General features: G+C 40.1%; 1 long non-coding RNA gene and 1 pseudogene across 1 annotated transcript in view; one reads left to right on the forward strand and one right to left on the reverse strand.

Moving 5' to 3' along the window:
- LOC129511933 (uncharacterized) overlaps positions 1-10,258 on the reverse strand; it is a 28,589-nt gene extending 18,331 nt beyond the window's left edge. The window contains exon 1 of the long non-coding RNA XR_008664944.1: positions 10,166-10,258. This is a non-coding gene — a long non-coding RNA (uncharacterized LOC129511933). The remainder of the gene's footprint in view (positions 1-10,165) is intronic.
- Positions 10,259-11,565: 1,307 nt separating this feature from the next.
- On the forward strand, positions 11,566-14,378 carry LOC129512186 (dynein light chain 1, cytoplasmic-like; annotated as a pseudogene).
- Positions 14,379-24,323: the final 9,945 nt, after the last annotated feature.

The following is a 24,323-nucleotide window of genomic DNA, read 5'->3' on the forward strand; positions in this document are numbered from 1 at the left end:
CCTTGGCCCCACTGTTGCTTCTCTCCTTGGAGTCTCAGCCCTCACCTTAACCTCAGACAGGTATTTTTTTTTTTAAACAAAGACAATTCTCTCCTTGAAATTTGATGCCAGTTAAGTCAGGCCAACATTAGGATGATGTGCATGAGACTCTTATCTCAAACACAACAATTTGAAGGGGCATCAAAAAAGTCTGAATCAAGATATGGAAAATTTAAATGAGGTATTTTTTTTAAATATAAAATGAATACCAAAAAATGTATGATGAGCAAAATATCAAAATACTAAATAAAGATAAGCTGTTGTTGTTTACTACTCTGTGTCATTTTACAATGGAAACACTAGTTCCAGATCAGCCCACACTTCCCAGGCAGTGGGGCCATTGGGTCCCAGACCCAGTGACTCTATGAGGGCTGACAATGGTGTGAGAACAGATTAGACAACACGGGGTTTTATATATAGTCATTTTTTTTAAAACTATAGAGCTGTATTAATTTGTTCCACTTGTCTCAGAATACGAGGGGATATTTTGGATAGTGTATGTGGAGGTACATTTGTCCTTTGGCCTCAGGCTCCAATATGGCTGGAAGGGTCGGCCACGAGGCTGTGGCTAAGGCAGTACTCCTGCTCACCTTGTATGAGAGCACAGCAGGACATAGTGGGTAAGAACTCTGAATCAAACAGACTGAGCTGAGGTCCAGTTCCTCAACCATCCACTTTTAGTGAGCAGTTTACCCATCTTTTCTCAGGGTTGGTGTCCTCCCCAGGAACACATAGGGAGTAACACCACTTGCTTCCCAGGATTATTTGAGGATTAGATAAAGTATTGATCGTCACGCGTCCAATAAACATCTTCTGTGTATCGTATAATAGCTGGGACAGGCGAATAAAGTTGATTGTGTTTTGTTGATGTATCTCCTAACCTAATGATTTGCCCATTCAATTGATGATGTTGTTTGAAGAGGATCTCCTCAGCATACCAAAAAAAATCATTTATTAGTAATAAATGGTACTGTTACTTATTCTTTCCCTCCACAAGATTCCTATTGGTCTTTTAAAGTCCATTTTGATGGGGATCCCTGGGTGGCGCAGCGGTTTGGCGCCTGCCTTTGGCCCAGGGCGCGATCCTGGAGACCCCGGATCGAATCCCACATCGGGCTCCCGGTGCATGGAGCCTGCTTCTCCCTCTGCCTGTGTCTCTGTCTCTCTCTCTCTCGCTGTGACTATCATAAATAAATTAATTAATTAATTAAAATAAATAAATAAAATAAAGTCCATTTTGATGGACGGGGTGGCTCAGTCAGTTGGACATCTGGCTCTTGGTTTCAGCTCGGGTCATGATCTTAGTGTCATGAAATAGAGCCCTGCATCAGACTCTGCACTCAGCAGGGAGTCTACTTGAGATTCTCTCCCTCCTTCCCTCCCTCCCCTTGTGCCCCCTCACCCCTATGCTCTTGTGCACTCTCTCTAAAAATAAATTTTAAAAAATCTTAAAAAAAAAAATAGTAAAGCCCATTGTGTTGAGCAAAACCAATCCAAGACTGCAAAGTAACAGAGCCAAGTGGGGAAACATCAACCTATACACAAAGCATGTACTTCCCTAATAAAAACAAGGTTTTTGCAGGTTTACTTTGTATCTACTGTGTGCTTTATGTGAGATGTTTAACAAACTCTAACCTTACACCAACCCAACAAAGTTTTGCAACTGACAGAAGGAAACCAAGAGAGGGGAAATAATGTAGCCAGCATAACATAACTAATAATGATAGAATGAAGATTTGATCATTGCTTTGCCACCGCTTGTTCATGCACTAGATATACTTCTTCTCTTACATGATCCTCTCTTTTTCCCAGGGATTACCATCAAAGAGAGATGAAAGCAATTATGTGGTCATAGTTCTCAGAGGCCAAAGTGCATTTGTACCACTGCAGACCCATGTATATTTTCCCTCTGGTGAAATTTTCTGACTATAAGAGCCAATTTCAGGATCAAACCCTGGAATATAACAACTCAATAGTTGCTAAGAAAGGTTAAGCACAACTTCCTTTGTGTTCATCAAATAGGTTCAAAGTAACAAAGTTCATACCTTTTCAACAAGCCCTGAGAAATTCAGGGCTGCTAATGGAAGCTCATCAGGAAGAAAAATAAGTTGGGAAAAATATCTTTTATCATCGCCTCAGAAGTAGGAAGGAGGTTAGGGACACATACAAATGAAAATATGTGAATAAACTCTCTATAAATTCATTTGTGAACCAGGAGGTTAGAGCAGTGGGGCTGTTGATGGCACAGATGTTGTCTCATTCTTTTTCTGCCACTCAATCTACTTGGAGCTTTTCTTTCTTTTTGTTTTTTTTTTTCTTTTTAATGCTCTAACACTGATGATATTGTTTAAAATCAGCCTGGGACTAGAGACAAAAATGCAGATGCAGTTATAGAAGCATGAACAGCTGAAGCATGAAACTAATACGATCAAGAAAAGTAATAGAAAAATCCTAGAGGCTGGTTTACCAAAAAAAGAAGACAATGCTGAATCGGAATCTTTACTGCTGGGTAAATGAGCTGGAAGGACCATTGCTGGAGGGGAAGTAATAATTATTCACACCAACATTTGCAGGGACACAGGTTAGCTGTGAGTGGTATACCTTTCCTTTAAGGCACCAGGCCAGAGCAAGGAGAGGGCATACTGCTTGGCTGTGACAGTCTTCATTTTTTCCCTACCATCCTCGTGGTGTGGTCAGAGGGATTTCTAGGACCTGGTTCCAAGTCTGAGATCAGAATTGGAACAGAACTCTTGCTACCTTCTGAGATGCCACAAACCCAGCTGGAAGCCCTGAGCCTCTGTGACAGTGCCACATTCTGCTTGCTATGAGTTACATCCTCAAAGCCTTCCAAGGCTGCTGGCCAAGGCTGTTCACAGAGACGGGAGGCATCCTCACCAGGGCTGAGATGAGGATATGTTAGAAAATGCAGGACAGAGTATACCACTCCTCCCTCCCATAGACTCAGGGAGGAAAAGAAGCAGAACAAAATAGCAGCCAGAGGTTACTTTGCATTCTGGGCAAACTCCTAAGATGTGAGACCATCAGGCAGCAAAATGGGCTCTCCAGGCATCAGTAATGTGGTGAGGAGGAAGCACGAAGAGAAGTGAAGCAAAGGCAGTTCCCAAGGCTTTATGTGTAGATTCCAAAAGTTACTGCCAGAACACTGAGTCCAGAGTCACAGGTGAGTGCCCCATGTAAATACATTCTCTCTGGGCAGCCTCCCACATCAGCCTCCCCAAATTGCACACCTACAGGATCTCCTCCAGCACCAGCCACACCTGTGGCATCTGAGCTACTTCTTCTCCCCCTTTAGGCTGTGCTGGAACCTGACTTTATTGAACCAGCTTAAAAGTAACAAGGAGTGGAAGGGACAGATCCTGAGAATCAGCATCAGCTTTCAAGGATGTGTGTCAGTCAAGGCCACCAGGCCCTTGTAGCCTGCTGGGGGCTGTCACTGTTATCTGGGGGGCTCCAGGTGAGCCTGGGGATTTGCTGTTTTTGGTGCATACCTCAAATGTCCCCTTCCCAAGCTTCAGGGGCCCACTCCTTCTCTATCAGGACCTTGACTCTAACACAAGAGACCTTCCAGGGCTCTTCATCTAGCTTCGTTCTTAGCTCTGCCTCCCCTATAACTATCCTTTAAATTCCACACTAGACAAGATGACAATCTCCTTCAGAGGTGTCAGGGACCTTCTCATAAAGCATGTTGTAAGTTGGACATTGATTGCACTGGCTTATTTTTTTAAGGCTTACAATGCCTTAACTGAAGCCATAGCACTCTATTCACCATCCTCATCACTGTCATGCCCCACATTACTCAATCTACATAGCTCCACAGGGCCCAGGGCTTCCTGCACAGAATTCTCTTCCACCTACATGGGAAGTAAGAGAAAGCCTGAATAATTGCAATACTGCTGCATGTCAGGATGATCATCACCTCCCTTACCACAAACAATGGGATCCTTAGTCCCATCGGACTCCTGCGTAATCCAGCTGAAGCACTGCTGCCCTCCCCAACAGAACATTCACAAGATCCCTCCTGCACATGTTCCCTTGGGTCCTGTATTCCTTTAGCATGTAAGCTATTGCTTCCTAGAGCAGAGACTTAGTCTGGGTTCCCCAGAAAGCAGAGCCTGAGCCAGAGGATTTGTACACTAGCATTTAATTACAGGATAGGGTTCGAGGGAGCAAGAGTGAAGAATAAGCTGAGGGGAGCACAGAACAACTAAGCTGCCAATATGCATCATTCAACTGGCCACCATCAAGTGTGACTCATTGCTTGATTTGAAGACTGCATCTCCAAGAAGTTGTATAAGTACCACTTCAGTATCATCCACATTAGGGGAAAAGGTAAAGAATTTATCCACTGGTTCCCATGCCCGTTTGTTAAAAGCTCACTACTTCCATTTTCTAGAGAAGTGAGATGGATGCCCACTGCAGTGTTTGGCTAGAAGGTCCTGGAGAGGAACGAGGTGCAGTCACACTGTACCTGGGTGATGTCACTCAGGGTGCCACACAGCTGGAGCAAGAGACAGGTGAGACTGAGAAAATATGAACAGGAGCATAGAGGGTGTAATGCAATTGGTTTTCCAAGCTTTGAAAAAAATCGAAAGGCAGCCTAACATCTAACAGGTCTAAGTGCAGCATCCATAATCTCTGGGCAATGATAAAACGGCAGTGGCACATGAAAAGAGAGAAACTCAGGTGTTCGCAATCATGCAGAAAAGAACCAATCTTCTTTTGGGTACATGAGAAAAACAAAAAATATAAATTCCTCCCTGCATGTGAAATAGCCATTTTTATGTGATCATCACCAGCCCCATGGTTAGTCTTATCAATACTATATATTGAGAAATGTACTTGCCAGCACATCCTTATGGACTCTTGGCACTTCCTTTCTTCACCTTGAACATGACACTGAGTTCTTAAATAAAACAAGCTGCAGAGTTTGGAGGGTGCTATAGTTTACGGTTGTATTTATGGGAAGGTACCTACAGACAAACATGGTAAAAAACTAGGAGGGAAATGTAGCATGATAGTCTATCAATGAAGTCATTGCCACCTCAAGTCACTTCTCTAAAATTAGTAAGTGCAGAGACCAGCTCACAGGCCAAATCTAGCCACCACCTATTTTGTAAATAACTATTACTGGAGCAGAGACACACTCATTGGCTTGAGTATTGTGTGTGGTGGCTTTCCTCACCATAACAGCAGAGTTGAGTAGTTGTGACAGAGACCATATGGCCCATTAGACCATAAGTCTAAAATATTTACCACCTTCCTTCACAGGAAAAGTATGCTGACCCCTGGCCTAGATCAAAGACTATAAGCTTCCTCTCACAAACAGGATCTCCAACTTAGCAGTAAGCCAAGGCTGGTATGATCCCTCAGCCAAGAACAAGAAAATTCCATGTCTTAATCACCATGCTGTGTCACCAGAGATTCATGGAGTGAAAACAAACACAAGGAGACATGGTGACTTTCCTTTCCTTTCACTAAGAACACCATTCTCAGATTCTTCTGTCCAAACTCATGTGGTTTTTTTTTTTAAGATTTTATTTATTTACTCATGAGAGACACAGAGAGAGAGAGACAGAGAGAGGCAGGGGGAGAAGCAGGCTCCATGCAGGGAGCCCAACGTGGGACTCGATCCTGATCTCCAGGACCATGCCCTGGGCCAAAGGTGGCGCTAATCCACTGAGCTGCCCAGGCTACCCCAAACTCATGTTTAAAATGCTGCTCCACACACCTAGCCCTGACTAAACTCAGGTTGCACCCAGGTAATCCCAGGAATTGGGATGATGAAAGGTAGGTGCTGAGGAGGAAAGGGGAATTCTCTTTTTAACAGGCTAAGTAAATAACAGTTCTCATGCTTCATGTAACCAAGCTCAGACCAGCCAAACCCATGTGTTTATGGATGTCTATGAAGTTGAGCCCAGTTCTAACTTCCTCCCCGGGTGTAATTTCAGTGCTCTGATAGATAAACCAACTTATTCAAGGCACTGGGGGCCTCATCTCATTAGTGCTTCTCAATAAAGTTCTTCTGTATTCTTAAGTAATTCCAACTCAACTTCTACAAGAAGAAAAGCAAGATAGCCAAAAACATGCTTTCTGGCAAAGAACAAAATATGGGGAGATGCAAATTTTGCCAGATGGCAAAATCCCAGAATTTTAATTTGTTGATTCATTGACAGGCATAATTAACGACATAACTTACTAAACTATGATGGAACTATAGAAGAATCCTGCCATGTTTGCATATTCAGCGGCATAATGGGCCAAACTGCATTCCCACAAACATGACAATAGAAAAATCCTGCTTACTGGGGCATAGTAATGGCATTCTTAATGATTTCTCTGCTTTCCATCTTCTTCCTTCCCAATTCTACATACATTTCAACTGTGTTATGTTTCTAAAATATACACTAGAGTATTGGAGTTCCCTTGCTTTGAAATTTTGTAACATCTGCTTCCTTGTTACCTATGGAGACAGTCCAGGCTTCTTATCAAATGAGGTTCTCCACAGTAATCTTACTGTGCAAACCTGAGCCACCAGCCCCATCTCTACTATTTCAAGCACGGCCTTTACTCTGGGTAGATGTCACACTGTTCCTTGCTTGGTCCACAAACATGGTAAATACATGCACCTGGACAGGTCACCAGGCCAAACAGCTAGTGTTCTACCCACAAAGCATGGAGGGAAGCCTGATGTTGTAAATGGACTGCTCAAAGATATTATGTGTCTCATTTCTCAGTGCTCCAAAAGCTCCAGCAGCCTAGACCAAAGAAGCAAGCCTGGTATTGCCCTCAAGCTGCCACTAGATCAAACACAGTCCTTCAAATGACCATCTCTCCTTGCTGTGACTGATAGGACCCTCATTCCCTTGCTTTATGCCCATTAATTTCTATTGGGGATATAGTCTGATGGCTGTTGGTCTTGGTCTATCTCCATCTGGATAGTTGAGAGGTTCAGAGGATCTGCAGCATATTTAACAAGATTCATTTATTCATTCAACAAACATTTTAAAGCACTTACTATGTGCCAGACCCTGTACCAATGACTGTCTGAGTAGTCACTACTGTATATATACTATCGATGTGCACAGTGAATGAATTCGTACCCTCAGGAAGTTCACAGTCTTCTGATTAGCAGCCCTGGCCATTTTCAACATCTATGCTGTTTTCCCAGCTTTCATATATGCACTGGAAGCAACAGGACAAACCCCCAAATACCCAGTGTCTAAGAATCTCCAAGCCATCCTATGGGTGAATGGACTGGTCAAAAATGAGGAGGTCTCATTGGACTATATAGGCACCAAGAGACCAGTTCCATTATATATATCACAGCAGTAAGCACAGAATCACAGGGCAATTAGGCTCAAGCCTAAAATAATATTCTCCAAATTTTTTGCCACAAATGCTATCTTGCCACTTACATCTCAGGAGAAATGTATCCAGGATCATACATCTGCTACTCAGTGGCTCCTCATTTCAAAGGTTCAGAAATTGGAGTATATGAGAATTCATAAGGAAAAAAGACCATCAACTTTCCCTACATGCACTGGTCATCTAATTTACACTATGGATAAGTGTGATGGCCTACAACCTTAGATCCCTACCAGGAGTTCTTCCTTCACCAACTAAATGTAAACTATGCTACTAACTTTGATTTTAAAATGCTAGTTGAATCATGTGTTCTCCCTACCTAGTAGCCTTCAAAGGCTCCTCATTGTCTTCTACCCAAAAGCCTCACTCCAGTGTTAAGGCCTCCATAACCTGGCCCCAAACTCATACAAACCTCTTGTACTCATCCCCACTATTACCTAACAAACTGTGTCCTATTCTATGATGAGCCTCTTAAAATTCCCTTTCCTTTTCTTGCCACACATCAAAATTCCCTAAATCTCTCAAAATCTATCCCAAGTGCCATTGCCACAGGCCTTCCCTTACATGACAACCAATATAAAGTGATCTTTTCCTGGCAGGAGCATCAGCTTTGCTATTGGTGCTGCTCATTACACACTACCATCCTGCTGGTTAGCTTCTCATGTGTATCTTATCTCCTAATACCATTGCAAGAACCTTTTGAATGCAGTAATCATGTATCATCATTTTTACACTTAGCATCTACAATGATACCCTGTTGGCATGCTTGAGAAAAGGGGAAGACCTATATTTCTCATAGAAAGAATATTTAAGGGATCCCTGGGTGGCGCAGCGGTTTGGTGCCTGCCTTTGGCCCGGGGCGCGATCCTGGAGACCCGGGATCGAATCCCACGTCGGGCTCCCGGTGCATGGAGCCTGCTTCTCTCTCTCTCTCTCTCTCTGTATGACTATCATAAAAAAAAAAGAATATTTAAAATTCCAGATTATTCCTACTGAAGGGAATGGAGATGATGGGGTCTGAGTCCACACAGAGCTCCCTTAGGCGACCTTTTGGCTACTTCTCTAGGACTCCTAACTCAGAACAAAGCCAGAGAACAAAACCCCAAGTGCCAAGTTCCTCCTAATGATCCATATGGCAAAGAGCCCGAGTTTTGGGATGTACCCCTTAATTCTAGACTTCTCCCATTCAGTGAAATCAGGACTCTTGTTCATATTTATATAAGAGAAGAGATGCAGGTTAAAATAAGTATACTGAATTATGTGTGTACACAAGTTCACTTCCTCTGCATAAAATGACACGCCCCCAACAACACATTCCTTTACTGGAAGCTCCATAGCACTTGAATTAAGATTCAAAGAATCTTAATAGCATAGCATAGAAGACAGCTCCATAGGATCTTTTCCTTTAACGAAAAAAAAAAATTAACCTTTGCACATCAACTGAAAATTTCCCAAAGCCTAGAACCTGATTATGCCTAAACTCCATGAATTATTCATGCTGCTTCAAGTGAGAAAGATCAGATTTAATTATGTTCTGAGGGGGCATCTTCCCTAGCATTAAATGGAAAATATCCTCATTTGTCTACTGAGCTGTTTTAAGAACAGGTTATCGTGGGCTTTCTACAGAACTGTATATGCTGAGAAACAAAAGAGGGTTCACTGGATCAGCAGAAGGGAAATAAATATGAAACCAGAGAGTCTTTTCCATATCCACATGGAGACTGTTTCTATTAAACTCAGGCAAGAATGACACCAATACCAACACATGCAAACCCTAATAAATTAGCTGCACCCAATTATTAAGAAGGCAGCCTTAGGTCATAAAAACGATTTTGTGAAATTGATCTTAAATGAAAAATGTGTAATTACACTTAAAGCAGTTACAGGCTGCTAGTCAATGAAAAATTTATATTTCCCGTGGAGTTGTACTATTTTCTGTGCATATAAAATTAGTTGGATTGGGAGAATTTATATTACAATCGGAAGTGGTTCAAGAGACAGAAACATTTTTCAATATACTTTTCTAAATGATGCCACAATCTGGCCAGCTATGCACCCAATGTGCATGTTACAATTTTATTGCCTTTGGCCAAAAGCCACTGAAAGACCAAGCACTCAGAATTCTAAGCAAGAAATTCACAGTATTTTTTAAAGCCATGAAGGCATTTTTTTTCCAACATTCCTTTTGTTATTTTTTCCTTAAGATCTGAAAGACTTAAGTTTTTAGTAAAAGCAAAAATAACCTATAGAGAAAGAATGCATTTAGATGAAGAGTCATGGGATCCATCTTTGATTCATCCCTTACCCTTGCCATCCCCTTCCTATCCATTACAAATTTCTGTAGGTTCTAATTCCAAATTTATCTCAAAAGCATACAGCCCTTTCCATCTCCACTGCTGCCACTCTGGCCAAAGCCACTAGGGCACCAATTTCTTGACTGGCCTTTTTCCTTTTGCTCTTGACCCCTCTAATTTATTCGTCCTACAATAGGCTGAGAGATCCTTTCAAAAATGTAATCAGATCATATTATGGCTCTCCCTCAGACCTTTCACAGGTTTTTCATCACCCATTAAATAAAACTCCTCTTATAACCTATTAGGACTTGCTTGATCTGGCCTCTGGCCCCCTCCCTAACAACGTCTCTTTTTATTCCTGCCCCCCCCACGCCCCCAACCATGACCATCACACTGGTCTCCTTTCCATTTCTGAAGCTCTTCTACCTCCAGGGCTTTGTGCTTACCTTCAGGCATTTCTTCTGGAACACACTGTGCTTGACTTATGATATCTGAGTCTCCCACTTATTTCCTGTAGAGTCATCATTTTATTAATTTGTTTAGTTGTTGTGGTCTGTTTTAGCCTTCAGTGAATGCAAAACTATTGAGTGAACAAAATAATATATTTAAGAAATGGTAAATTCATGAAGAAATACTTGCATACATAAGCAAACAGCTTAAGGGAAGTTCAGATTTAAGTTAACAATTCCCAGCCAGAATAGAACTAGACCGTCAAAGGGCTACAGTTTCTACTTTTTTAATTGCACTAAAAATTACATTGTGTTAGCAATTTTTCATTTCTTCTCTGCTTAAAGACACTATGCTAAAGAAGAAATTCATGCTACTAATAAATGTATGCAATTTTTGGCCTTTTTTATATTGAGCATTTCAAAATTTAAGTTTCACATTAATTTCACCAGAGATAGCCATTTAAAAGGCTAATTTGTTTTGTCTTTTGGTCACCCTTTAGTAATCTTATAGGGCTTGGCTGAAATAGTCCCATGAGGTAAATATTAAACATTATTTTTAATACCAGAGGACAGAACCAAGTAGTCTATCCACAACACCTACTAACAAATCATACATAGGCTTGCCATATTTAGAAATTGAGGAGATGCAAAGAAATACAAAATAGAGTTGCACCTATAGTGGATCTTCCAACCCATCCTTGAGACAAAACAAAGATGGGAAGAGGATGGAAGAAAGAAAGAATTAGGGATCCCTGGGTGGCGCAGCGGTTTGGCGCCTGCCTTTGGCCCAGGGCGCGATCCTGGAGACCTGGGATCGAATCCCACATTGGGCTCCCGGTGCATGGAGCCTGCTTCTCCCTCTGCCTATGTCTCTGCCTCTCTCTCTCTCTCTCTCTCTCTCTCTGACTATCATAAAAATAAAAATTTAAAAAAAAATTTAAAAAAACAAAAAGAAAGAAAGAATTAGGACTCAAGAAGAAGTCACCCCTGGAGGGGGTGAGGTTGGGGCAACCACACTGCCTTTACAGAATGGGAAGGCTGCAGATAGGAAAGGAGAGCAGGAAACATTACAAAAAGGGAAGACACGGTGACCCCAGGTGACAAATGCATATACAAAGCAGTGAGTAACTTGGTCTGACTGGAGTGGAGTCGAAATTGGGGAAAGGAGCACCTGGGTGACTCAGTGGTTGAGCATCTTCTTTAGGCTCAGGGCGTGATCTTGGGTCCCAGGATTGAGTCCCACATCAGACTCCCTGCAGGGTGCCTGCTTCTCCCTCTGCCTGTGTCTCTGCCTCTCTCTGTGTGTCTTTCATGAATAAATAAATAAAACCTTAAAAAAAAAAAGAATGGGGAATTAGTTGACATGTTCAAGGTTACAAAAACAATTTAGATAAATAATGAGGACAAGAACTTTCTGGATTCCTGCAACTCACTTGGATCTCTGGACCGTTTTACCAACAGTTGTTAAGATCAGTGGTAGTTTGTTACAGGAGCAGCTGCAGAAACAAGATGCCGGTCGTATAACCATTAGAAGAACTTCTTAGACAAAATAAAGGCTGAGAACATTCACAAGGAGAGGAATCCTAAACCATCCGTTGGAAGTAGGCCCTGGGGTCGATTTATATCTGTTCCATATCTTGTAACCATGCTACTTAGTATTTTGTAACCAAAAGAAATGTGTCCTTGCTAAATTATTTGTAATATGTCCCCTCAAGATATCAAGACTTCAAAACTTTAACAGTATCTCCTGTGGAATGTAACCATTAATCTCACACATACTAATTGGTTGTCATGGGAAACTGTATTCAAGCTCGTATCTATAAATGCCATAGAAAATTCCTTCAGTCCTTTGTTAGGAGGAAGAGCCTCAAGTCTCTCTGTCCCACTTGTTTCCCTTTGGACCTGATTAAATTAAATAAATCAGTGGCTCTAATGCATCTTCTTTAAAAAATGGCATATGATTTTATTTTTGTCAATACACACAGACACACACACACATACACACACACACACTCCAGACATCAGAACAGAGGGGAGCAGAACAGAGAGAGAATTTACAAAATACTCTAGTATTTTATAAAATACTAGAGACTGGGTAGCTTAAACAACACTTATCTCTCATGGTTCTAGAGGATGGTAAATCCAAGTCAAGGTACCAGAAGATTCATTTCTCGAGGGCTCTCTTCCTGGCCTTCTTGCTATTCTCGCGTAGCAGAGAGGGAGGTGGTGCTCTGGTCTCTTCCTTTTCTTATAAGAGCACAAATCCAATCTTCCCCCACCTCAAGTCATTATCTAAATCTAATTGTCTCCTAAGGGTCCAACCTCCAAATACTAGAGATTAGTATTTCAACATACGAGGGTGGGGGGCACAAACATTCAAGCCATACCAGCAAGCTAACCTCAGATAAATCACCCAATTCAGTCTCAGATTATTGAGCAGATAACCATGCCATGGTTACAAATCTCAGGGGAAGACTCTAAAAGCTTTTGCCCACTGCATCTTGGTAAGAGAGTCATCAAGAAGAAAACAATTCAGTCAAGCACTGGATGGAACAGTGCTTTACTTACAAAGGGAATAGACAGCATAAGATCAGCTACAATACTGGGCTCAGTTCCCCATGGCCAAAAGGCTCTCCCTGAGGACAGCATAGGGCAATCTGCCTAAGTACACCCATCTGTGCACAGTACAAAGATCCTGTCCCCTCCCCACAGAGAACAGATATTGAAAGTAGAAAGAGTTAGAAGTCTCCAGAAAAAGAAAGACAAGGCACAGCTTTTGGACACAAGAGAAGTCATTTTAGGCCTCCAGCTATTTTCTGTGATCTACACCCTAACAGCTCCACTTGACCAAACACACTTCTTATAGAACCTGCTAGGAGGTGTCAGAGTTACAAAAGCCTCAGTAGTTAAGGATTTTAAGGGAGCAAAGGGAATGTAAAAGATTAACAGATGCTACCAGGCCAGGAAAGAGCCTAACCATATCAGAGACAACAAATTAGTGGTAGAAACTCCCAGTGCTGTTTCCAAAGTAAGCAAGGGGCCCTGCATTCCTAACCTGTAAGAGGTCCAAGACCTCAATCGGTTTGTACCATTCTTGAAGACTACCCATAGCCCCTTCCTCTTGCCTGAGAGTTACCTCTGCTTCAATTATAATGTTAAAGTTTCTGACCAAGGAGGAGTACAACCCTCATTAGCATAACACACTATACATGTATAGGCAGATTTCCTAAGTGTGGATACACAACCTCTACATGCAATGACAAAGCTCCCCTCTCTGAATATTCCTCCTAACCCTAAATAAAAGAAACCCACTCACCCTCATTCAGGGAGCCACAGCTTTGGAAGTTATTCCTCAGGATCTTCTTAATTGTTGCAAATGAAGTTTCCTCTGTAATCTCTATCTGTAACTCACCAAGGAGCAAACTCAGGTTAGTTCAGTCACAATATGACAGTGGAGTTGGCCAGGAGGTATATGACCCACATTCTTTAAGCAGAGACAAAAGAATATTCAATAAGCATGAAAAAGGTACTAAAGCTGGCATAGGTTGAGTGGAATCCTTATCTCTTGGTAAAAAAAAAAAAAAAAAAAAAAAAGGATTTTAAGCCCAAATGTGCCACAAGTACTGATGTGCTTCAGTAGCTATGGCAGCTTCCTCTGGATCTGAGCATCGCCAGCCCCTCCTCCAGGATACATTTACCAGCAGTCCACCCCCTGCTCCTTAGTAACCATCTGCAACCAAAAGGCTGTGATCAAAACCAATTATGTCAAAGAAGATGCAACAGGGCTTGGTGTTGGAGAAATACAACAGGGAGGGACACTGCGGCCCATATGAAGAAGGAGTTCGACAAGAAGTACAACCCCACCTGGTTCGGCATCATGGGAAGGAACTTTGGTGGTGATGTGACACATGAAGCCAAACACTTCATCTACTTCTACCCGGCCCAAGTGTCCATTCTTTTACTCAATTCTAGTTAAGAGCATGAACCATGTCATACACCCAATGATCCATCTGAATACAAGCACTGCAGTCCAAATTCCAAATACCAGAGACTGAAATCTTCAGCCTTGCCTCAGGAAGCACCTCCATCTCTGAGCCTTTACTGAGTTGTTTTGTGCAGGGCATTCTCTGTATGAATTTGTTATGGTTATGCAATTAGCAAAACAGCTTACATTTGTATTGATTTTCTATTCCATCCTCTGCCCCATGGTTTTTTTTCTCCTTAAATTCCATTCTTTAAAAAAAAAATAAATCTGGGGCATCTGGGTGGTTCAGTGGGTTAAGCATCTGCCTTCGGCTCAGGTCATGATCCTTGGGTCCTGGGATCAAGTCCCATGGTGGGCTCCCTGCTCAGCAGGGAGTTTGCTTCTCCTTCTACCCCTCCTCCCTGCTTGTGCGCACACGCTCTCTCTCTCTCTCTCAAATAAATACATAAAATCTTTAAAACAATAACAGCAAATAAATCTGTTGAAGTAAAAAAGAAAGAAAGAAAGTAGTCTAAGTAGTTCAAGAACCATTCTTATGTGACCAAGTGGGTGACAAAAGACAGCATGCATGAGATTGCTTTCCCTAACCCAGGTCTTTGCAAACCCTGGCACCTTACTTACCTGCATAGCAGATGCACACACATGTAACATACACCCACTTTTACAAAGAAATTCTCTGGGGAAAAAACATTCAAGTACTTTCAACATACATATATTTTAAAATACCTTAAAGTGGTTTTATAAGAGAAAAATGTTTTGTTTACAAAAGTATAGTGTATTTTATACTAATGGGGGGGGCAGGGGAAGGGAGAAGGGTATAAAATAGCCAAACCTACTGGCATTGGAGCACCTGGGTAACGCAGTCAGTTAAGCCGCTGCCTTCAGCTAAGGCCATGATCCTAGAATCCTGGGATCAAGCCTGCATTGAGCTCCACTCAGCAGGGAGTCTGCTTCTCCCTCTCCCTCAGAACCCCCCTCCCCGTGCCACTCCCCCCCCCGCCCCCCACCTCTGCTCATGCTCTCTCTCTCTCTCTCTCAAATGAATAAATTTTAAAAATTATTGGCATCAGAGAATACTAGTACATGGTTAAGGTTGTACCAGCAAAATATTTAAATTGAAATTTTTAAGGGAATAACCTAGATGGCCTTAATCAGCTGTGTAGGCCTACAGATGGTTACTTTTATTGAAACTACAGATGGGAGGTGAAAATTCTATCTTTTTCTGTGGTGTTTTTGTAGGATGGAGATAACTTTTGACTCCATGAGGAGTGGGTGGGGTAGGAAATTGGTTCTCAAGCACCGACATGTGATACACTAAAGATTGAAGAAACTCTTTCCCTTATCTCTTCCTGACAGGGCCAACCAAGAACAATAGAACCTTGGATAGAACATCCCAAAAAGGCAATCTATCAACTCCCAGGACTGTCTTTTTTGTTGTTTTCCATCTTTATTCACATCTCAGTTACCCATATCAATGGAGAGAAATCATTCAGTGGACTCATCATCCAAAGAGGCTAGAGGTGGAGACCAAGTGCTCAAGTATAAGCAAACAGAACCAAATGAGATCCAAGGTCCTAATAGGCCAGTGGGAAAAAGAACACCTGGGAAAACCTGCTACTCATGTGTCTTTCTTTTTATAGGGTGCCAGTAGCTTTAGCTAATAGAGGGAGCCAAGAAAGTCACCAATCTGACTAGTATACTTTTCTCTCAATAAATGGAAGGAAAAGAGAGAGGTTAGGCAAAATTTGAAACACATTTTTGGGTTCCATATGTTTAGTGACAAAGAACAATAAAAGAATCATATACTTTAGCAGAGTTTGGTTGGTGAAAAAAAATAACCACTATCATAATTCCTTTGCCAGGTTTTCCTGAACTAAGTGGTAGGTGGACTTTTAGACACTGTTTGCAGATGAGCTTATTGATAGACATTCTGGGTAGAATCCAGTATAAGAAAATGAATAAAGTAGTATGGCCTCATGGGTGATTTTTTTTAAGGGAATGTCCTCTACCTGGTGGGAAGGGGAATCAGGGACCAATCAGTGTTGTACAAACTATTTAAACTAGGGCCTCCTAATGAGGACTCTCAAGTGTGTGAGCTTAGGATGGTTTTTAGATGAAGTACTGCCACTGGCAACCTCATACACTATACTGCACTGGTAACTTCAACAGAGCTCATAGTTACTTCATACCCAACAGTAAGGACTCAGGATTCCTAGCACTTGGAAAGAACAGCCACATTATCCTCCTTAATAAACTCAGGTATTTTCTCAGCTTCCAAATAATTTCCTCTAAGCCAGAGGGAGAAAAGTTATTGAGAAGGGAGATGTTCCTGCCATTTCTTTTGTACAAGGTGTAGTGATTTTGGCTTATTGCTTAAGTCATTAATTTCCCATCATTTTCCAATGAGACTTTCATTTCATTAAAGGTAATAATAGTTGACAATCTATTACTGTCCCTTTTGCCCTGAATTATTATTGCTATATTTTCCCATAGAGTATAAAAATAAAATATACACACTGCCATAGATCATCAATTCAAAGCTAGGTGCTCAAGAATTTTATTATCCAATGGAATATTCTATAGGGAGCTGTATTTCCCTTCTTGGTATTCTAATATGCTCCAGGTGTCCAGAAAAGGGGAATTAACATGTCACTCCAAAGTTCATCTACATTACTGTTGTTTGAAATAAACACAGTGCTGGAGCAATTGAAACTCTTAAAGCTTCTCCAAGGTAGACTGGAGAAAATGTCTTTTCTCTGAGACCCTGCCAGACTCTCCTAAATAAAGCAGTCAACTGAAGACCTTACACTAGCAAAACATAAATCATTTTTTTAGGGCATCGAGTACAGGAGGGTAGGAAATGTTTACTGTTTGATCTTGGGCAAGATATTTAAATTCTCTAAATCTACTTTCCCATCTTTAAAAGAGTAATAATAATAATACCTACCCCAAAGCACTTACCCCAAGATCTGGCAGTTTAAGACAATAAACACTACTTGTTATTATCATTTTATCATTATTTCCTATGGGAAATCAGAATTATATGAAGTTAAAGTCACCTCACTGAATCTTGAACAACATGCTAAGAAGTCTGATTTCAGAAGGCAAGCAAGGAACCAGGAAAGATTTTTAAAATAGGAGTGACATGGGTACCTAGGTAGTTCAGTCGGTTAAGCATCTGACTTTGGCTCAGGTCATGATCTCAGGTTCCTGGGATTGATCCCTATGCTCAGCTCCCCACCTAGTGGGAAGTCAGCTTCTTACTCTCCTCTCTCTGCCCCTCCCCCTGCTCATGCTCTTTCTCTCAAATCAATAAAAAAATCATCTTAAAAAAATAGAAGTGACATGATCATATCTGAGTCTTAGAAAGAAAACAGAACCAAACCCTGAAAAATACAAGATGACTATACTATAGATAGAGACATAAATTAAAATGGTTAATTTTTCATTTTGTCCATTTCTCAAAATGACCCAAAGCTATTAGCATATTTCCTTCTTGGGTATAATCAACTCCTTGTCTTAAATACTATAAAGTGTCTATATTGACTATTTATTTTTTCTGCCAATGGCTATTTAATGCCAGTGGCTCAAATAGGCAGGGGCTTTACCAATCTTTTAATCAGTAATCTCCTGTAATAGGCATTAGCACAATGTTATTGACTCTTAATGGTCAAGTGGCTCTCAGCCTATTTGCATGTCATTTCAGCTGGCCAAGTTATCTTAAGACACCTTAGAAAGAAAGAAATCACAGATTTAAAATACATTTTTAAATGTTAATTTAAAATAGAATATGAACTGTTTTTGAAAAGGAAAATCTTCAGCAGTTTTTAACCTATCATATCATAGAAATACCTAATAAGATAATACTCAGTGTTGGAGAGCACACAGAAAAATAAGCATAACCATATATTTTGGTAAAGATATAAACTTAACTCCGTTTTTATGGAAGGTAATTTACTAATGTGTACGAAGTTTTACACACACAACCTTTGGCCCAATAATTCTACTTTTAAGAATTTGTCGGGATCCCTGGGTGGCTCAGCGGTTTAGCGCCTGCCTTTGGTCCAGGGCGCGATCCTGGAGTCCCGGGATTGAGTCCCACGTCGGGCTCCCGGCATGGAGCCTGCTTCTCCCTCCTCCTGTGTCTCTGCCTCCCTCTTTCTCTATGTCCAACATAAATAAATAAATGAATAAATAAATAAATCTTTAAAAAAAAGAAAAAAAAAGAATTTGTCCTCAGTAAGTAAGCACAAATAGGCACATAGATTTAGCTATCAAGATGTTAATTATTAATTATAATACTAACAACACAGAACTATCTGAATATCTACCAAGAAATAATAGGATAAACCAAACTGACCCACAGACCAAGTCTAACCCATGAGCTAAAAATAGTTTCAACATTTTTAATGATTGAAATAAATCAAAAGAAAATATTTCATAACACATAAGAAGCATAGGAAATTTAAGTTTCAATGTCCATAAATAAAGTTTTACTGGAACACAGTCACAATCACACTTACTAACATGTTTGTTTGCACTATAACAGCAGTTGGGTAAATGCAACAGACTTTATGGCCCCCAAAGGCTAAAATATTTACTGTCTTGCTCTTTGCATAAAAAATTTGCCAACCTCTAGGTTAAATAAACCATGGTCTAATCATAGCATAAATTTACACAGCTATTTAAAATGGTATAGAAGATTATTCACTAGCTTGCAAGAATGCTTAAGGAAATAAGACTATACAAGAGTGCATCAAGTTATGACCACATTCTCATTAACTTTAATAATATATGAAATAGAAAAATGACTGAAAGGCTATGTATTGAAATATTAGTGGCTTTTATCTCTGGATATGGGATTACAGAGTTTTTTAAGAAACTTACCCATACTGCTTACATTTTCTAAAAAAGCGTATCTTTTAACAAAATCATATTGTGGCAGACAGACTCTAAAAAAGCCCCAATTACCCCCTGGTAATCACACTTGTGCAATCCCCTCCCATTTAGTGTGAACATGACCTGTGACTTGCTTCTAAACAATAAGAGATGACAAAAGTTGTTACTCCCATGATTAAGTTTCATAAGTTACATTTTTCTTGCTAACAGACTCGATTGCCTTCTTACCTTGCACACTTTGATTAACCAAAGAGCCACATTAGGGAGACCCATGTAGCCAGGAACTGAGTGTGGTCTCTGGTCAATAGCTAACAACCAATTAGAAACTGAGGCTCTCAGTCCAACAGAACTAAACCTTGCCAACAACTGCATGACTTTGGAAGCAGATATTTTCCAATCAAGCTATCAGATGAGATCCTAGCCTTGGCTGACACCTTGCTGGCAAACTCATTAGAGACCATAAAGCAAAAGATCTAATTAATCCATGCCCAGATTCCACACCCACTAAATTGTGAGTTAATAAATACATATTGTTTATAGGCCCTAAATATGTGGTAATTTGTTATGCATCAATACATAACATAAAAGTTATACTGAATAATATATAAAGAAGAAAACAGCAACTAAATAATTTCAATTTTTTTAGATGGCATATATGACATTAGAAAAGAGGACAGAACAAATTAATGGGTCAGCCAAATTCAGCCCTTTAGATAAAACTAAGGCACCAGTCAGCAAGTGTGTGGGCTGCCCCAGATCCTATAGCTATTCATGTTTGGACACAAAAGATCCTGGACAGAAGTTCTGACTCTTCAAATCACCCCTGGATATACTATTAATCTAGGTTCCACAAGAAATGGTAATTTGATTCCCAGCACTCTCTAGAGTTCTGCACCCACCTTTTCCCTTCCAAACCCCTCCAAAGCCCCCCTATTTGAAAAATATTAAAATAAAAACTTCCACCATATAATAATCGCTCTGAAATTGCAGCCACCACTAATATCTAGATCTTTCCAAGGCTCATATCATACAAAAAGAATAAAATAAGCATGCCCTCTTACCTTTTTTACTAAAAGCAAGTTATTCATTTTCACCTTGATCAACAGGATAATTACATGTGTAAATCTCCCATTCTGACCCCAAAATTGTCTTTAAATAAATTTCATGCAATTTTTATATCTAACAAGCCATTACGTTTTTATTACTGAAGCAGTAATAGCAGTTTATTAGATTTGTTAATGCCCTACTGATCACTGAAGGTCTTTTTCTTTCCTCAAGTAGCTCTTAAATGACAAAAGTCATTGTCCATCATGATTACTGGGTATTAGTCACAGGTCATAAATATTCCTTATTTCTTGCAGTGGATCTTTAGAGGATTAAAATAGGGCAAAATAAATAAACTGCCCCCTGAACCAGTTAAAAGCATATTGTTTATTTTTTTTAAAGTTTGGTTGATTGATTTTTTACTGTTTTTAATTTAAATTCAATTAAATAACATATAATGTATTATTAGTTTCAAAGGTAGAGGTCAGTGATTCATCAGTCTTATATAATACTGAGTGTTCATTATACTATGTGCCCTCCTTAATGTCCATCACCCAGTTGCCCCATCCACTCACCCACTTCCCCTGGACTAAACCTGTTTCCCAGAGTTCAGTGTCTCTATGGTTTGCCTCCCTCTTTGATTTTGTCTTCCTTCATTTTTCCTTCCCTTCCCTATGTTTTTCTGTTTTGTTTCTTAAATTCTACCTATGAGATCATGAGGTATTTGTTTTTCTCTGACTTATCACACTTAGCATAATACCCTCTAGTTTCATCCACATCATTGCAAATGGCAAGATTTCAATAAACATCTGGGCTCTTTCCATAGTGTGGCTATTGTGGACATTGCTGCTATAAACATTGGGGTGCAAGTGCCTCTTCAGACCACTATGTTTATTTCTTTGGGGTAAATACCTAGTAGGTAAATACCTAGTAGTGCGCTTGCAGGGTTGTAGGGTAGCTCTATTTTCAACTTTTTGAGAGAGACCTCCATACTGTTTCCCAGAGCGGCTACACCAGCTTGCATTCTCACCAAGTGTAAGACAGTTCCCCTTTTTCTGCATTCTCACCAACATTTGTTTCCTGACTTGTTAAATTTTAGCCTTTCTGACTGGTGTGAGGTGATATTTCATTGTGGTTTTGACTTGTATTTCCCTGATGCCAAGTGACGTTGAGCATTTTTTCATGTGTCTGTTAGCCATTTGTACAATTTGGAGAAATGTCTGTTCATGTCTTCTGCCCATTTCCTGATTGGATTATTTGTTCTTTGGGTGTTAAGTTTGATAAGTTTTTTTTTTTTATAGATTTTGGATACTAGCCCTTTATCTGATAAGACATTAGCAAATATCATCTCCCATTCAAGGTTTTGCATCTCACAATAGACACAAAGTCAGTATCCTTTGGTTTTCAACTGTTTCCTTTGCTGTGCAAAAGCTTTTTTTTTTTTTTAAGATTTTTATTTATTTATTCATGAGAGACACACAGAGAGAGAGAGAGAGAGGCAGAGACATAGGCAGAGGGAGAAGTAGGCTCCCCACAGGGAGCCCAATGTGGGACTCGATCCCGGGACCCCAGGATCACACCCTGAGCCAAAGGCAGACGCTCAACCGCTGAGCCACCCAGGGATCCCCAAAAGCCTATTATCTTGATGAACACCCAATATTCACTTTTGCTTTTGTTTCCCTTGCCTTTAGAGATGTGTCTAGCCAGACGTTGCTGTAGCCAATGGCACAGAGATTGCTGCCTGTGTTCTCTAGGATTTTTGATGGATTCCTGTCCCACATTTAGGTCTTTCATCCATTTTGAGTCTATTTTTGTGTATGGTGCGAGGGCATGGTCCAGTTTCATTGTTCTGCATGTTGCTGTTCAATTTTTCTACCATTTGTTGAAGAGACTTTTTTCCATTAGATATTCTTTCCTGCTTTGTTGAAGATTAGTTGGCCATAGAGTTGAGGGTCCATTTCTGGGTTCTCTATTCTGTTTCATTGATCTGTGTGTCTTTTTTGTGTCAGTACCATACTGCCTTGATGATTATAGCTTTGTAATGTAGCTTGAAGTCCAGAATTGTGATGCCACCAGCTTTGGTTTTTCTTTTTCAACACTGCTTTGGCTATTTAGGGTCTATTCTAGTTCCATACAAATTTTAAGATTGTTTGTTCCAGGTCTATGAAAAAAGTTGATGGTATGTTTATAGGAATTGCATTAAATGTATAGATTGCTCTAGGTAGCATAGACATTTTAACAGTATTTGTTCTTCCAGTTCATGAGCATGGAACGTTTTTCCATTTCTTTGTATCTTCCTCAATTTCTTCCATGAGTGTTCGATAGTTTTCTGAGTACAGATTCTTTGCCTCTTTGGTTAGGTTTTTTCCTAAGTATCTTATGGTTTTTGGGTGCAATTTTAAGTGGGATTGACTCCTTAATTTCTCTTTCTTCTGTCTCATTGTTAATGTAAAGAAATGCAACTGATTTCTGTGCATTGATTTTATATCCTGCCACTTTGATAAATTCCTGTATGAGTTCTAGCAATTTTGGGGAGGAGTCTTTTGGGTATCATGTCATCTGCAAAGAGTGAGTGACTTCTTTGCTGATTCAGATGCCTTTTATTTCTTTTTGTTGTCTGACTGCTGAGGCTAGGACTTCTAGTACGATGTTAAAAAAAAAAAAAAGAGTGGTGAGAGGTGACATCCCTGTCATGTTCCTGATTTTAACTCTCAGTTTTTCTCCATTGAGAATGATTATTTGCTATGGGCTTTTCATATATGGTAGAAGCATCTTGTTTAGATTTATAAATATTCTGAAGCAATAGTCAAAAGATTGTTAAGATCAGCATTATTTGCATTTTTTGCAAACAAAAACAATAGAGTTTAATTCTGATCTTGCATTGCGCAAGAAACCATACTACCAAAGTTGAATGAGCAAAAATTCCTTCTGCTGAGATTTCCCTCTCTGTCTGAATCACATTGAAAATATTTATGGTTACTCTTGGTTTTTTGTTTTGTTTTGTTTTGTTTTGTTTTGTTTTATAAATTAATTTTTATTGGTGTTCAATTTACCAACATACAGAATAACACCCAGTGCTCATCCCGTCAAGTGTCCCCCTCAGTGCCCGTCACCCATTCACCCCCACCCCCCGCCCTCTTCCCCCTCCACCACCCCTAGTTCATTTCCCAGAGTTAGAAGTCTTTATGTTCTGTCTCCCTTTCTGATATTTCTCACACATTTCTTCTCCCTTCCCTTATATTCCCTTTCACTATTATTCATATTCCCCAAATGAATGAGAACATACACTGTTTGTCCTTCTCCGGTTACTGTGGCCAAGTTCAAAAAGGGTGTTGCCTGAGTTCTCCTCTGGGATTTTGATGGAATCTTGTCTCACATTTAGATCTTTCATCTATTTTGAATTTATCTTTGTGTATGGTGCAAGAGAGTGGTCCAGTTTCATTCTTCTGCATGTGGATGTCCAATTTTCCCAGCACCATTTATTGAAGAGACTGTCTTTCTTCCAGTGGATAGTCTTTCCTCCTTTATCGTATATTAGTTGACCATAAAGTTCAGGGTCCACTTCTGGGTTCTCTATTCTGTTCCATTGATCTATATGTCTGTTTTTGTGCCAGTACCACACTGTCTTGATGACCACAGCTTTGTAGTACAACCTGAAATCTGGCATTGTGATGCCCCCAGATATGGTTTTCTTTTTTAAAATTCCCCTGGCTGTTCGGGGTCTTTTCTGATTCCACACAAATCTTAAAATAATTTGTTCTAAGTCTCTGAAGAAAGTCCATGGTATTTTGATAGGGATTGCATTATACGTGTAAATTGCCCTGGGTAACATTGACATTTTCACAATATTAATTCTGCCAATCCATGAGCATGGAATATTTTTCCATCTCTTTGTGTCTTCCTCAATTTCTTTCAGAAGTGTTCTATAGTTTTTAGGGTATATTTTGAGAACCATTTGAATGGTAAATGGTTCTCCAACCTTTTATTTTCAGGTTGTAGGTGTCCTTCTGTCTAAAATGAGTCTCTTGTAGACAGCAAATAGATGGGTCCTGCTTTTTTATCCAGTCTGAAAACCTGCACCTTTTGATGGGGTCATTAAGCCCATTCACGTTCAGAGTTACTATTGACAGATATGAGTTTAGTGTCATCATGATATCTATTTAGTCCTTGTTTTTGTGGATTGTTCCACTGAACTTCTTCTTAAAGGGGAATTTTAAGAGTCCCCCT

Source organism: Nyctereutes procyonoides, unplaced genomic scaffold, assembly GCF_905146905.1.
Source record: "Nyctereutes procyonoides isolate TBG_1078 unplaced genomic scaffold, NYPRO_anot_genome, whole genome shotgun sequence".
NCBI lineage: Eukaryota > Metazoa > Chordata > Mammalia > Carnivora > Canidae > Nyctereutes > Nyctereutes procyonoides.